The 15,000-nt window shown below is 43.3% G+C and overlaps 2 non-coding genes across 2 annotated transcripts in view; both read left to right on the top strand.

Moving 5' to 3' along the window:
- The first annotated feature begins 9,585 nt into the window (after nucleotides 1-9,585).
- LOC126876694 (small subunit ribosomal RNA) lies at nucleotides 9,586-11,508 on the top strand. The gene has a single exon (XR_007694443.1). It is a non-coding gene; the product is annotated as a small subunit ribosomal RNA (ribosomal RNA).
- A 3,359-nt stretch (nucleotides 11,509-14,867) lies between these two features.
- LOC126876679 (5.8S ribosomal RNA) overlaps nucleotides 14,868-15,000 on the top strand; it is a 155-nt gene continuing 22 nt past the window's right edge. The window contains exon 1 of the ribosomal RNA XR_007694428.1: nucleotides 14,868-15,000. This exon is cut by the window's right edge and continues 22 nt beyond it. This is a non-coding gene — a ribosomal RNA (5.8S ribosomal RNA).

The following is a 15,000-nucleotide window of genomic DNA, read 5'->3' on the forward strand; positions in this document are numbered from 1 at the left end:
CGTACGGCCGATGGTCGTGCGTAGCGATTTTTTTTTCCTTTAAATCAAACAACGAGACGCACGAATAGAAAGCGATACGCCGCTGGGACTTTGTCTCGTGCGAGTAAAAAGCAATACGCCGCTGGACTTAGCCGCGTGCGAGTAAAAAGCAATACGCCGCTGGACTTAGTCGCGTACAAACAGAAAGCAATACGCCGCTGGACTTAGTCGCGTGCGAGTAAAAAGCAATACGCCGCTGGACTTAGTCGCGTACAAACAGAAAGCAATACGCCGCTGGACTTAGTCGCGTACAAACAGAAAGCAATACGCCGCTGGACTTAGTCGCGTACGAGCATAAAGCAATACGCCGCTGGACTTAGTCGCGTGCGAGTAAAAAGCAATACGCCGCTGGACTTAGTCGCGTACAAACAGAAAGCAATACGCCGCTGGGACTTTGTCTCCTGCGGTTAAAAAAAATAATTTCGCTACGTACGGCCGATGGTCGTGCGTAGCGATTTTTTTTTTTCCTTTAAATCAAACAACGAGACGCACGAATAGAAAGCGATACGCCGCTGCAACTTTGTCGCGTGCCAGTAAAAAGCAATACGCCGCTGGACTTAGCCGCTCGTGCTACCGCTGCGCGCGCACCTCCGAATCAGCGGGTATGCGCCGGAGTAGGTAACACTCTCTTAAGGTACGCCGTTCTGCGCAGCTCGTCTTGCGCGCGCGCGCGCGCGCGCTTTTTCAAATATTTTTAAACGTTTTTTCGCGTTTTTTCCCGTTTCTTCGCGTTTTTTCCCGTTTTTTCCCGTTTTTTTCCCGTTTTCCACGTTTTTTCCCGTTTCACGAGAGAGACGAAAACGAGGAAAATAATCGCGACAAATGCTCGCTCGCTGCGCTCGCTCGGACGAATATAGCCCAACCCAAAACCGATCCCGAGCGTTCGAACGAAGATTTCGATGAAATCGAAGAACGAACGCGAAAGGGATTGGTTTTGGGTTGGGCTATTTTTTTTTCGAGCGAGCGGAGCGAGCGAGCAACGCGTAAGAGCGTATCGTTGCGTCGCAGGGACTTTGAAATATTCGCCACTGTTCGAACGTTCGAGTCGAAATAACTCGAGAAAAAGCGTTATGACGCATCGAAATTATCAGTGAAATCGTTACGTATCGACGAAATCTAGTCGAAAGTAGCGATTTCACTTTATTTTTTTAAAAAATTTCGTCCTCCGGACCAACGTGACCGGGACGTTGGAACTTAGAATTTTTTCGCACCGTTACGAAAGTACCGAAAGTTCAACTCGAAATAACTCGGGAAAAAGCGTTATAAGGTATAGAAATTTTGCGTGAAATCGTTACGTATCGACGAAATCTAGTCGAACGTAACGATTTCACTTTATTTTTTTAAAAAATTTCGTCCTCCGGACCAACGTGACCGGGACGTTGGAACTTAGAATTTTTTCGCCCCGTTACGAAAGTACCGAAAGTTCAACTCGAAATAACTCGCCAAAAAGCGTTATAACGTATCGAACTTTTGTATGAAATCGTTACGTTTCGACGAAATCTAGTCGAAAGTAGCGATTTCACTTTATTTTTTTAAAAAATTTCGTCCACCGGACCAACGTGACCGGGACGTTGGAACTTAGAATTTTTTCGCACCGCTACGAAAAGGCCGAAAGTTCAACTCGAAATAACTCGCCAAAAAGCGTTATAACGTATCGAAATTTTGCGTGAAATCGTTACGTTTCGACGAAATCTAGTCGAAAGTAGCGATTTCACTTTATTTTTTTAAAAAATTTCGTCCACCGGACCAACGTGACCGGGACGTTGGAACTTAGAATTTTTTCGCACCGCTACGAAAAGGCCGAAAGTTCAACTCGAAATAACTCGCCAAAAAGCGTTATAACGTATCGAAATTTTGCGTGAAATCGTTACGTTTCGACGAAATCTAGTCGAAAGTAGCGATTTCACTTTATTTTTTTAAAAAATTTCGTCCTCCGGACCAACCTGACCGGGACGTTGGAACTTAGAATTTTTTCGCCCCGTTACGAAAGTACCGAAAGTTCAACTCGAAATAACTCGCTAAAAAGCGTTATAACGTATCGAAATTTTGTGTGAAATCGTTACGTATCGACGAAATCTAGTCGAAAGTAGCGATTTCACTTTATTTTTTTAAAAAATTTCACCCTCCGGACCAACGTGACCGGGACGTTGGAACTTAGAATTTTTTCGCCCCGTTACGAAAGTACCGAAAGTTCAACTCGAAATAACTCGCTAAAAAGCGTTATAACGTATCGAAATTTTGCGTGAAATCGTTACGTATCGACGAAATCTAGTCGAACGTAACGATTTCACTTTATTTTTTTAAAAAATTTCATCCTCCGGACCAACCTGACCGGGACGTTGGAACTTAGAATTTTTTCGCATCGCTACGAAAGTACCGAAAGTTCAACTCGAAATAACTCGCCAAAAAGCGTTATAACGTATCGAACTTTTGTATGAAATCGTTACGTTTCGACGAAATCTAGTCGAAAGTAGCGATTTCACTTTATTTTTTTAAAAAATTTCGTCCACCGGACCAACGTGACCGGGACGTTGGAACTTAGAATTTTTTCGCACCGCTACGAAAAGGCCGAAAGTTCAACTCGAAATAACTCGCCAAAAAGCGTTATAACGTATCGAAATTTTGCGTGAAATCGTTACGTTTCGACGAAATCTAGTCGAAAGTAGCGATTTCACTTTATTTTTTTAAAAAATTTCGTCCACCGGACCAACGTGACCGGGACGTTGGAACTTAGAATTTTTTCGCACCGCTACGAAAAGGCCGAAAGTTCAACTCGAAATAACTCGCCAAAAAGCGTTATAACGTATCGAAATTTTGCGTGAAATCGTTACGTTTCGACGAAATCTAGTCGAAAGTAGCGATTTCACTTTATTTTTTTAAAAAATTTCGTCCTCCGGACCAACCTGACCGGGACGTTGGAACTTAGAATTTTTTCGCCCCGTTACGAAAGTACCGAAAGTTCAACTCGAAATAACTCGCTAAAAAGCGTTATAACGTATCGAAATTTTGTGTGAAATCGTTACGTATCGACGAAATCTAGTCGAAAGTAGCGATTTCACTTTATTTTTTTAAAAAATTTCACCCTCCGGACCAACGTGACCGGGACGTTGGAACTTAGAATTTTTTCGCCCCGTTACGAAAGTACCGAAAGTTCAACTCGAAATAACTCGCTAAAAAGCGTTATAACGTATCGAAATTTTGCGTGAAATCGTTACGTATCGACGAAATCTAGTCGAACGTAACGATTTCACTTTATTTTTTTAAAAAATTTCATCCTCCGGACCAACCTGACCGGGACGTTGGAACTTAGAATTTTTTCGCATCGCTACGAAAGTACCGAAAGTTCAACTCGAAATAACTCGCTAAAAAGCGTTATAACGTATCGAAATTTTGCGTGAAATCGTTACGTATCGACGAAATCTAGTCGAACGTAACGATTTCACTTTATTTTTTTAAAAAATTTCATCCTCCGGACCAACGTGACCGGGACGTTGGAACTTAGAATTTTTTCGCCCCGTTACGAAAGTACCGAAAGTTCAACTCGAAATAACTCGCTAAAAAGCGTTATAACGTATCGAAATTTTGCGTGAAATCGTTACGTTTCGACGAAATCTAGTCGAAAGTAGCGATTTCACTTTATTTTTTTAAAAAATTTCACCCTCCGGACCAACGTGACCGGGACGTTGGAACTTAGAATTTTTTCGCCCCGTTACGAAAGTACCGAAAGTTCAACTCGAAATAACTCGGGAAAAAGTGTTATAAGGTATAGAAATTTTGTGTGAAATCGTTATGTTTCAACGAAATCTAGTCGAAAGTAGCGATTTCACTTTATTTTTTTGAAAAATTTCATCCTCCGGACCAACGTGACCGGGACGTTGGAACTTAGAATTTTTTCGCATCGCTACGAAAGTACCGAAAGTTCAACTCGAAATAACTCGCTAAAAAGCGTTATAACGTATCGAAATTTTGCGTGAAATCGTTACGTATCGACGAAATCTAGTCGAACGTAACGATTTCACTTTATTTTTTTAAAAAATTTCATCCTCCGGACCAACGTGACCGGGACGTTGGAACTTAGAATTTTTTCGCCCCGTTACGAAAGTACCGAAAGTTCAACTCGAAATAACTCGCTAAAAAGCGTTATAACGTATCGAAATTTTGCGTGAAATCGTTACGTTTCGACGAAATCTAGTCGAAAGTAGCGATTTCACTTTATTTTTTTAAAAAATTTCACCCTCCGGACCAACGTGACCGGGACGTTGGAACTTAGAATTTTTTCGCCCCGTTACGAAAGTACCGAAAGTTCAACTCGAAATAACTCGGGAAAAAGTGTTATAAGGTATAGAAATTTTGTGTGAAATCGTTATGTTTCAACGAAATCTAGTCGAAAGTAGCGATTTCACTTTATTTTTTTGAAAAATTTCATCCTCCGGACCAACGTGACTGGGACGTTGGAACTTAGAATTTTTTCGCACCGCTACGAAAAGGCCGAAAGATCCCCTCCAAATAACTCGTTAAAACTCTTTTTCGATTAATTCGTTAAAAAGCGTTATAACGTACGAATATTTTTCAAGAAATCGTTATAACTCGATAAAATACGTCGGGATTAAGCGTTTATATCGTCGGCAGACGGATATAAAAACGTTTGGACCGACACGACCGGTCGTTGGAACATAGAAAAATTCCGAGCCGGTACGTTGGGACTTAGAAAAATTCCGAGGGCGAAAAAGTTTTTTCGAGTTTATTCGTTAAAAAGCGTTACAAGGTATGAATTTTTTTGCATAAATCGACGTAACTCGACGAAATACGTCGGGATTAATGGTTTATTTCCGTCCGAGAACGATTTTTAAAAACGGACCTATGCGGCCGGTCGTTCGTACTTAGAAAATTTTCGGACCGAACACTCTTTTTCGATTAATTCGTTAAAAAGCGTTATAACGTACGAATATTTTTCAAGAAATCGTTATAACTCGATAAAATACGTCGGGATTAAGCGTTTATATCGTCGGCAGACGGATATAAAAACGTTTGGACCGACACGACCGGTCGTTGGAACATAGAAAAATTCCGAGCCGGTACGTTGGGACTTAGAAAAATTCCGAGGGCGAAAAAGTTTTTTCGAGTTTATTCGTTAAAAAGCGTTACAAGGTATGAATTTTTTTGCATAAATCGACGTAACTCGACGAAATACGTCGGGATTAATGGTTTATTTCCGTCCGAGAACGATTTTTAAAAACGGACCTATGCGGCCGGTCGTTCGTACTTAGAAAATTTTCGGACCGAACACTCTTTTTCGATTAATTCGTTAAAAAGCGTTATAACGTACGAATATTTTTCAAGAAATCGTTATAACTCGATAAAATACGTCGGGATTAAGCGTTTATATCGTCGGCAGACGGATATAAAAACGTTTGGACCGACACGACCGGTCGTTGGAACATAGAAAAATTCCGAGCCGGTACGTTGGGACTTAGAAAAATTCCGAGGGCGAAAAAGTTTTTTCGAGTTTATTCGTTAAAAAGCGTTACAAGGTATGAATTTTTTTGCATAAATCGACGTAACTCGACGAAATACGTCGGGATTAATGGTTTATTTCCGTCCGAGAACGATTTTTAAAAACGGACCTATGCGGCCGGTCGTTCGTACTTAGAAAATTTTCGGACCGAACACTCTTTTTCGATTAATTCGTTAAAAAGCGTTATAACGTACGAATATTTTTCAAGAAATCGTTATAACTCGATAAAATACGTCGGGATTAAGCGTTTATATCGTCGGCAGACGGATATAAAAACGTTTGGACCGACACGACCGGTCGTTGGAACATAGAAAAATTCCGAGCCGGTACGTTGGGACTTAGAAAAATTCCGAGGGCGAAAAAGTTTTTTCGAGTTTATTCGTTAAAAAGCGTTACAAGGTATGAATTTTTTTGCATAAATCGACGTAACTCGACGAAATACGTCGGGATTAATGGTTTATTTCCGTCCGAGAACGATTTTTAAAAACGGACCTATGCGGCCGGTCGTTCGTACTTAGAAAATTTTCGGACCGAACACTCTTTTTCGATTAATTCGTTAAAAAGCGTTATAACGTACGAATATTTTTCAAGAAATCGTTATAACTCGATAAAATACGTCGGGATTAAGCGTTTATATCGTCGGCAGACGGATATAAAAACGTTTGGACCGACACGACCGGTCGTTGGAACATAGAAAAATTCCGAGCCGGTACGTTGGGACTTAGAAAAATTCCGAGGGCGAAAAAGTTTTTTCGAGTTTATTCGTTAAAAAGCGTTACAAGGTATGAATTTTTTTGCATAAATCGACGTAACTCGACGAAATACGTCGGGATTAATGGTTTATTTCCGTCCGAGAACGATTTTTAAAAACGGACCTATGCGGCCGGTCGTTCGTACTTAGAAAATTTTCGGACCGAACACTCTTTTTCGATTAATTCGTTAAAAAGCGTTATAACGTACGAATATTTTTCAAGAAATCGTTATAACTCGATAAAATACGTCGGGATTAAGCGTTTATATCGTCGGCAGACGGATATAAAAACGTTTGGACCGACACGACCGGTCGTTGGAACATAGAAAAATTCCGAGCCGGTACGTTGGGACTTAGAAAAATTCCGAGCGCGAAAAAGTTTTTTCGAGTTTATTCGTTAAAAAGCGTTACAAGGTATGAATTTTTTTGCATAAATCGACGTAACTCGACGAAATACGTCGGGATTAATGGTTTATTTCCGTCCGAGAACGATTTTTAAAAACGGACCTATGCGGCCGGTCGTTCGTACTTAGAAAATTTTCGGACCGAACACTCTTTTTCGATTAATTCGTTAAAAAGCGTTATAACGTACGAATATTTTTCAAGAAATCGTTATAACTCGATAAAATACGTCGGGATTAAGCGTTTATATCGTCGGCAGACGGATATAAAAACGTTTGGACCGACACGACCGGTCGTTGGAACATAGAAAAATTCCGAGCCGGTACGTTGGGACTTAGAAAAATTCCGAGCGCGAAAAAGTTTTTTCGAGTTTATTCGTTAAAAAGCGTTACAAGGTATGAATTTTTTTGCATAAATCGACGTAACTCGACGAAATACGTCGGGATTAATGGTTTATTTCCGTCCGAGAACGATTTTTAAAAACGGACCTATGCGGCCGGTCGTTCGTACTTAGAAAATTTTCGGACCGAACACTCTTTTTCGATTAATTCGTTAAAAAGCGTTATAACGTACGAATATTTTTCAAGAAATCGTTATAACTCGATAAAATACGTCGGGATTAAGCGTTTATATCGTCGGCAGACGGATATAAAAACGTTTGGACCGACACGACCGGTCGTTGGAACATAGAAAAATTCCGAGCCGGTACGTTGGGACTTAGAAAAATTCCGAGCGCGAAAAAGTTTTTTCGAGTTTATTCGTTAAAAAGCGTTACAAGGTATGAATTTTTTTGCATAAATCGACGTAACTCGACGAAATACGTCGGGATTAATGGTTTATTTCCGTCCGAGAACGATTTTTAAAAACGGACCTATGCGGCCGGTCGTTCGTACTTAGAAAATTTTCGGACCGAACACTCTTTTTCGATTAATTCGTTAAAAAGCGTTATAACGTACGAATATTTTTCAAGAAATCGTTATAACTCGATAAAATACGTCGGGATTAAGCGTTTATATCGTCGGCAGACGGATATAAAAACGTTTGGACCGACACGACCGGTCGTTGGAACATAGAAAAATTCCGAGCCGGTACGTTGGGACTTAGAAAAATTCCGAGGGCGAAAAAGTTTTTTCGAGTTTATTCGTTAAAAAGCGTTACAAGGTATGAATTTTTTTGCATAAATCGACGTAACTCGACGAAATACGTCGGGATTAATGGTTTATTTCCGTCCGAGAACGATTTTTAAAAACGGACCTATGCGGCCGGTCGTTCGTACTTAGAAAATTTTCGGACCGAACACTCTTTTTCGATTAATTCGTTAAAAAGCGTTATAACGTACGAATATTTTTCAAGAAATCGTTATAACTCGATAAAATACGTCGGGATTAAGCGTTTATATCGTCGGCAGACGGATATAAAAACGTTTGGACCGACACGACCGGTCGTTGGAACATAGAAAAATTCCGAGCCGGTACGTTGGGACTTAGAAAAATTCCGAGGGCGAAAAAGTTTTTTCGAGTTTATTCGTTTAAAAGCGTTACAAGGTATGAATTTTTTTACGGGAATCGTTCTATCTCTATTAAATACGTCGGGATTAAACATTTTTATCGATTTTTTCAAAAAATTAGCGTTCGTCGAACTGACACGACTGGGATATTTTTCTAATTTTTTCGTTAATTAACGTTACAAGGTATATATTTTTTTGCATATTTCTACTTATTTTAACGTATTGTAATTGATTATAAACTTATTTTTTGTCCGTATTCGATAAAAGAGTATGTTTACTGATGCAATTTTTCGGTGAAAAAAAAAATTAATTTTTTGGTAAAAATGCATTTCTATTATGTTAATAAAACGTCTGGTAATGTATTTCGATGGTTGGATATTGGCTTTGTATAGTAGTGATCGAGCGTTCGCGAGACTAAGTTCCAGCGTCCCTTCCGAACGGTACGTTGCTACGGAGGTTTTGCACCGTAAGCGCGCGGCCGCTAGCCCGGCCGGCGCCGGCCTTCCGGCTGGCGCTTTCGTATCTATAAGAGAGACGTCGAGCCGGACGGTTCGGTCGGAACAGCGTTGAGCGCGTGGCTATTCTACGGCCTCGGTTGAGAATTCAGTCACCGCTCCTCGAGTCTTAGTGTATTTTACGCTATTTCTCGACTGTTCCTCCGTTCTCGTTCTGGTTTTTTCTCTACACTGCTGCGCCGCGGGTCGCTGTCCTGGACGTAATGACCAAATATCGTGGCAAGGTTCCCCTGAGTCGGGAAGCTGGTGACCTGTGTGTACGTATTCTAACAAAAATTGTTAGATGCGTGTGTGCTTGTACTAACTGAGCATCGATTCATTCAAAAGAGTATAACCGTCTGCTTTCTATAAAAACTTCTGCTTTCGCAGAAGTATCCGATGAGGCGGTAGGAGCGTACTATCTTTGCGTAGTATGTCTTCTGCCGAAAATGTTCTACCGATTGAAAGAATATTCTTACGGTATGTCCAGCGCGACGCACTGGGATACGCGCTTGTTCGTTCAGCGTGAGGTGCGTATACGTGCTTTACCGCTAAGATATTCTAATAAGTCTTTTTACACGAAGACAGCATTATGGAAATGTTCCTTTAGAAGTACGATTCTAAACATTTTATATAAGACTATGAGAGAGAGAGAGAGAGAGAAGAGAGGAGGTGGAGTTGAGAATTACAAAGTGGCTGCGAGCGGCGTTCGAAGATTATTACTGAACTATGGGTGTATCTCGAACGTCGCTAGGAGATATATTTTATAGATATATCTATCTTAAGAACGAAAAGTCTCGTCGTACGGTGCTTACGTCCCACCTACGACACGAAGAGAACTTAAACGAAATTTATAAGAATTGTTATACGAATAAGATCCCTGGTTGATCCTGCCAGTAGTCATATGCTTGTCTCAAAGATTAAGCCATGCATGTCTCAGTACATGCCGCATTAAGGTGAAACCGCGAATGGCTCATTAAATCAGTTATGGTTTCTTAGATCATACCTACATTTACTTGGATAACTGTGGTAATTCTAGAGCTAATACATGCAAACAGATTCCGACCAGAGATGGTAGGAATGCTTTTATTAGATCAAAACCAATCGGTGGCGGATGGCTCGTCTGTCCGTCCATCGTTTGTTTTGGTGACTCTGAATAACTTTGTGCTGATCGCATGGTCATCTAGCACCGGCGACGCATCTTTCAAATGTCTGCCTTATCAACTGTCGATGGTAGGTTCTGCGCCTACCATGGTTGTAACGGGTAACGGGGAATCAGGGTTCGATTCCGGAGAGGGAGCCTGAGAAACAGCTACCACATCCAAGGAAGGCAGCAGGCGCGCAAATTACCCACTCCCGGCACGGGGAGGTAGTGACGAAAAATAACGATACGGGACTCATCCGAGGCCCCGTAATCGGAATGAGTACACTTTAAATCCTTTAACGAGGACCAATTGGAGGGCAAGTCTGGTGCCAGCAGCCGCGGTAATTCCAGCTCCAATAGCGTATATTAAAGTTGTTGCGGTTAAAAAGCTCGTAGTTGAATCTGTGTGTCACAGTGTCGGTTCACCGCTCGCGGTGTTTAACTGGCATTATGTGGTACGTCCTATCGGTGGGCTTAGCTCCTCGCGGGCGGTCCAACTAATATCCCATCGCGGTGCTCTTCACTGAGTGTCGAGGTGGGCCGATACGTTTACTTTGAACAAATTAGAGTGCTTAAAGCAGGCTACCTTCGCCTGAATACTGTGTGCATGGAATAATGGAATAGGACCTCGGTTCTATTTTGTTGGTTTTCGGAGCCCCGAGGTAATGATTAATAGGGACAGATGGGGGCATTCGTATTGCGACGTTAGAGGTGAAATTCTTGGATCGTCGCAAGACGGACAGAAGCGAAAGCATTTGCCAAAAATGTTTTCATTAATCAAGAACGAAAGTTAGAGGTTCGAAGGCGATCAGATACCGCCCTAGTTCTAACCATAAACGATGCCAGCCAGCGATCCGCCGAAGTTCCTCCGATGACTCGGCGGGCAGCTTCCGGGAAACCAAAGCTTTTGGGTTCCGGGGGAAGTATGGTTGCAAAGCTGAAACTTAAAGGAATTGACGGAAGGGCACCACCAGGAGTGGAGCCTGCGGCTTAATTTGACTCAACACGGGAAACCTCACCAGGCCCGGACACCGGAAGGATTGACAGATTGATAGCTCTTTCTTGATTCGGTGGGTGGTGGTGCATGGCCGTTCTTAGTTGGTGGAGCGATTTGTCTGGTTAATTCCGATAACGAACGAGACTCTAGCCTGCTAAATAGACGTAACTTATGGTATCTCGAAGGCCCCCGGCTTCGGTCGGTGGGTTTTTACTACCAACGTACAAACAAATCTTCTTAGAGGAACAGGCGGCTTCTAGCCGCACGAGATTGAGCAATAACAGGTCTGTGATGCCCTTAGATGTTCTGGGCCGCACGCGCGCTACACTGAAGGAATCAGCGTGTTTTCCCTGGCCGAAAGGCCCGGGTAACCCGCTGAACCTCCTTCGTGCTAGGGATTGGGGCTTGCAATTATTCCCCATGAACGAGGAATTCCCAGTAAGCGCGAGTCATAAGCTCGCGTTGATTACGTCCCTGCCCTTTGTACACACCGCCCGTCGCTACTACCGATTGAATGATTTAGTGAGGTCTTCGGACTGGTGCGCGGCCAATGTGATAAGCATTGCCGATGTTACCGGGAAGATGACCAAACTTGATCATTTAGAGGAAGTAAAAGTCGTAACAAGGTTTCCGTAGGTGAACCTGCGGAAGGATCATTAACGATACGATACCAAAAGAATTTGACTTGAACACATATAAAAACTATGAAATATATATCACAATGGTCGGTAAGGAGCCGTACTCCTCCTGTATCGACGAAAGTATATACGACGTATTAACAAGCTATATACTTTAACAAACGAAAACGCCAGGGAGCTTGGCAACCTCCGTTGGCACGAATAGAAATATTCTTAAGGAGGAGACGACCCTCCAGCTACGGAATTATACGAAGAGAAGGTGGCACTCTCTCTCGATCATCGGGATGAAGAGATATATATATACAAGTATAAAAACGAAATGCGAATGAAACTTATTCGAGGCGCCTGCGTGAGGTCGTAAACAGAAAGACCCGCCGTCTCCGAATAAAACATATAACATATAATATATATATATATATATGAAATTCTAATAAAAGGGAACTCTAGCTTCGAAAGAGCCAACAAAAGTTAAGGCTCGATATCAAACGAAAAAATTACGATGGAAACCAGGTGTAAAGAGAAATGCAGTCGTGGCGCCTGCGAGAGGCCGTACACAGAAAGACCCGCCGTCACGATCTCGTATTTCGTATTTGCATCGTGGAAACCGTACAAACGAAATATAAAAGTCCATGCAAACTAATAAGAAAATCTCTAAAGTGCCTCGTGTCGGAGTGATCATGCTCGCCTATTCTCTTCTATGTTTCGTGGTCTGTGTTGCGTTTGTTCTCCTCCTAGCAACGGGACATATCGAAGACTCCTCTTTGGGATCGAACGAAGCGTCTAGAACGAGTCGACGAGAGCGAAAGAACTTGTAGCGAGTCGCGCAGAGCGAAAGGATACCGATATACATCTTCGAAGGTTCTCTTCGAAGATCCATGGATACCTTCTGCGTCGACTTCTCTCGTCTCTTTCATCGAAACTCTCGTCGTTCTCGAAACGTGCTTCCTACCCAAAGGGCGTGTGCTCTTCGTATGTCGTTTCGTTCGAAATAACGAAACCACGTGTAACATACTCGTGGATCGGGTAACCTAGAACGAAGACGCATCGCGTGGATGTTGGCCCGCTATGCGACGATGACCGATGATGATGATGATGATGATGATGATATGATGATGATGTCGATGTCGACGACGACGACGATGAAGACGATGTGTAGCAACGATTCGTAACTAGTCTAGCCGAAGTTCGTTCAGAGGGGAACGCCGCCGGCTTCGAAGCCTCGATGTCGTGAGTCGGACACCCGTGCCGTCGCTAGAGTTTTTCAAACTCTGCTTCTGGATATTGGGACGAAAGACCGCTCGAGGACGACGACAGCCGTGCGTGCGTATCCCATCGAATTTTTTTTACACCACCTGAACGAGACTAAAGTTTCGTCTAGTTGATCGTCTACCGTCGCATAATGTATATTATATACCGTTCAGAGGGGACCGGCTGTCTATCCTCGTTGTCGTGAGTCGGACACCCGTGCCGTCGCTAGAGTTTTTCAAACTCTGCTTCTGGATATCGGGACGAAAGACCGCGCGAGGACGACGGATGCGAGTCCCATCGAATTTTTGACTTACACACTACCTGAACGAGACTTAAAGTTTCATATTATATACCGTTCAGAGGGGACCGGCTGTCTATCCTCGTTGTCGTGAGTCGGACACCCGTGCCGTCGCTAGAGTTTTTCAAACTCTGCTTCTGGATATCGGGACGAAAGACCGCGCGAGGACGACGGATGCGAGTCCCATCGAATTTTTGACTTACACACTACCTGAACGAGACTTAAAGTTTCATATAATATACCGTTCAGAGGGGACCGGCTGTCTTTCCTCGTTGTCGTGAGTCGGACACCCGTGCCGTCGCTAGAGTTTTTCAAACTCTGCTTCTGGATATCGGGACGAAAGACCGCGCGAGGACGACGGATGCGAGTCCCATCGAATTTTTTATTTAAACACTACCTGAACGAGACTTAAAGTTTCATATAATATACCGTTCAGAGGGGACCGGCTGTCTTTCCTCGTTGTCGTGAGTCGGACACCCGTGCCGTCGCTAGAGTTTTTCAAACTCTGCTTCTGGATATCGGGACGAAAGACCGCGCGAGGACGACGGATGCGAGTCCCATCGAATTTTTTATTTAAACACTACCTGAACGAGACTTAAAGTTTCATATAATATACCGTTCAGAGGGGACCGGCTGTCTTTCCTCGTTGTCGTGAGTCGGAGACCCGTGCCGTCGCTAGAGTTTTTCAAACTCTGCTTCTGGATATCGGGACGAAAGACCGCGCGAGGACGACGGATGCGAGTCCCATCGAATTTTTGATTTACACACTACCTGAACGAGACTTAAAGTTTCATCCAGTTTGTCGTCTATCATCTCATATATAATATACCGTTCAGAGGGGACCGGCTGTCTATCCTCGTTGTCGTGAGTCGGACACCCGTGCCGTCGCTAGAGTTTTTCAAACTCTGCTTCTGGATGTTGGGACGAAAGACCGCGCGAGGACGATGGATGCGAGTCCCATCGAATTTTTGATTTACAAGACACACACTACCTGAACGAGACTAAAGTTTCATCGAGTTTATCGTCGCATAACCCGTTCGGAGGGGACCGGCTGTCTATCCTCGTTGTCGTGAGTCGGACACCCGTGCCGTCGCTAGAGTTTTTCAAACTCTGCTTCTGGATATCGGGACGAAAGACCGCGCGAGGACGATGGCTGCGAGTCCCATCGAATTTTTGTTTTTTTTTTTTTTAAAAAAAAAAACACCACCCGAACGGAGATGTGTTCTATCTTTCGTCGATTTTTCATGCTTTCAGTCGGTCGCGTGGTCGCCATCCGTTCGGAGGGGATCGCCGGCTTCGAAACCTCGATGTCGTGAGTCGGACACCCGTGCCGTCGCTAGAGTTTTTCAAACTCTGCTTCTGGATATTGGGACGAAAGACCGCTCGAGGCGGACGGCCGCGCGAATCCCATCGAATCTTTACTATCACCCGAACGATGGAGAGATGCACGCGCGCTGTTTCTTGAATAATTGGACGAGAGAGTAGAATCAAACACATATATAACATGGGCTAGCCACCGTGCTTACTCGTTCGCGAGATCGTGTGCTGTACAGAGGATTCAGAATCGGGTGTATATATCCCCGTCGTTTCCTGACGAACGGAGCTTCGATCTCGATGGTTGTTATATATCATAATGTACTTTACGCCCGGCCGGCGAACGCGCGTATCTTCGCGCGTTCGTCGTTTTCTTTTTTTTTCGAACGTTTTTGTGTCGTCAATCCTATGGCGACTTCTGCGCGTTCGATTCCCGTTGGTCGAACGTGACGGAACTCGGCTTCGCTAGAACCGAGAAGAGTACATTTGAGTATTGAACTGTTGTAAATTTATAAAAGATTACCCTGAACGGTGGATCACTTGGCTCGTGGGTCGATGAAGAACGCAGCTAATTGCGCGTCAACGTGTGAACTGCAGGACACATGAACATCGACATTTCGAACGCACATTGCGGTCCACGGATACAATTCCTG

This window comes from Bombus huntii, unplaced genomic scaffold (genome assembly GCF_024542735.1).
Source record: "Bombus huntii isolate Logan2020A unplaced genomic scaffold, iyBomHunt1.1 ctg00000090.1, whole genome shotgun sequence".
Taxonomy (NCBI): Eukaryota; Metazoa; Arthropoda; class Insecta; order Hymenoptera; family Apidae; genus Bombus; species Bombus huntii.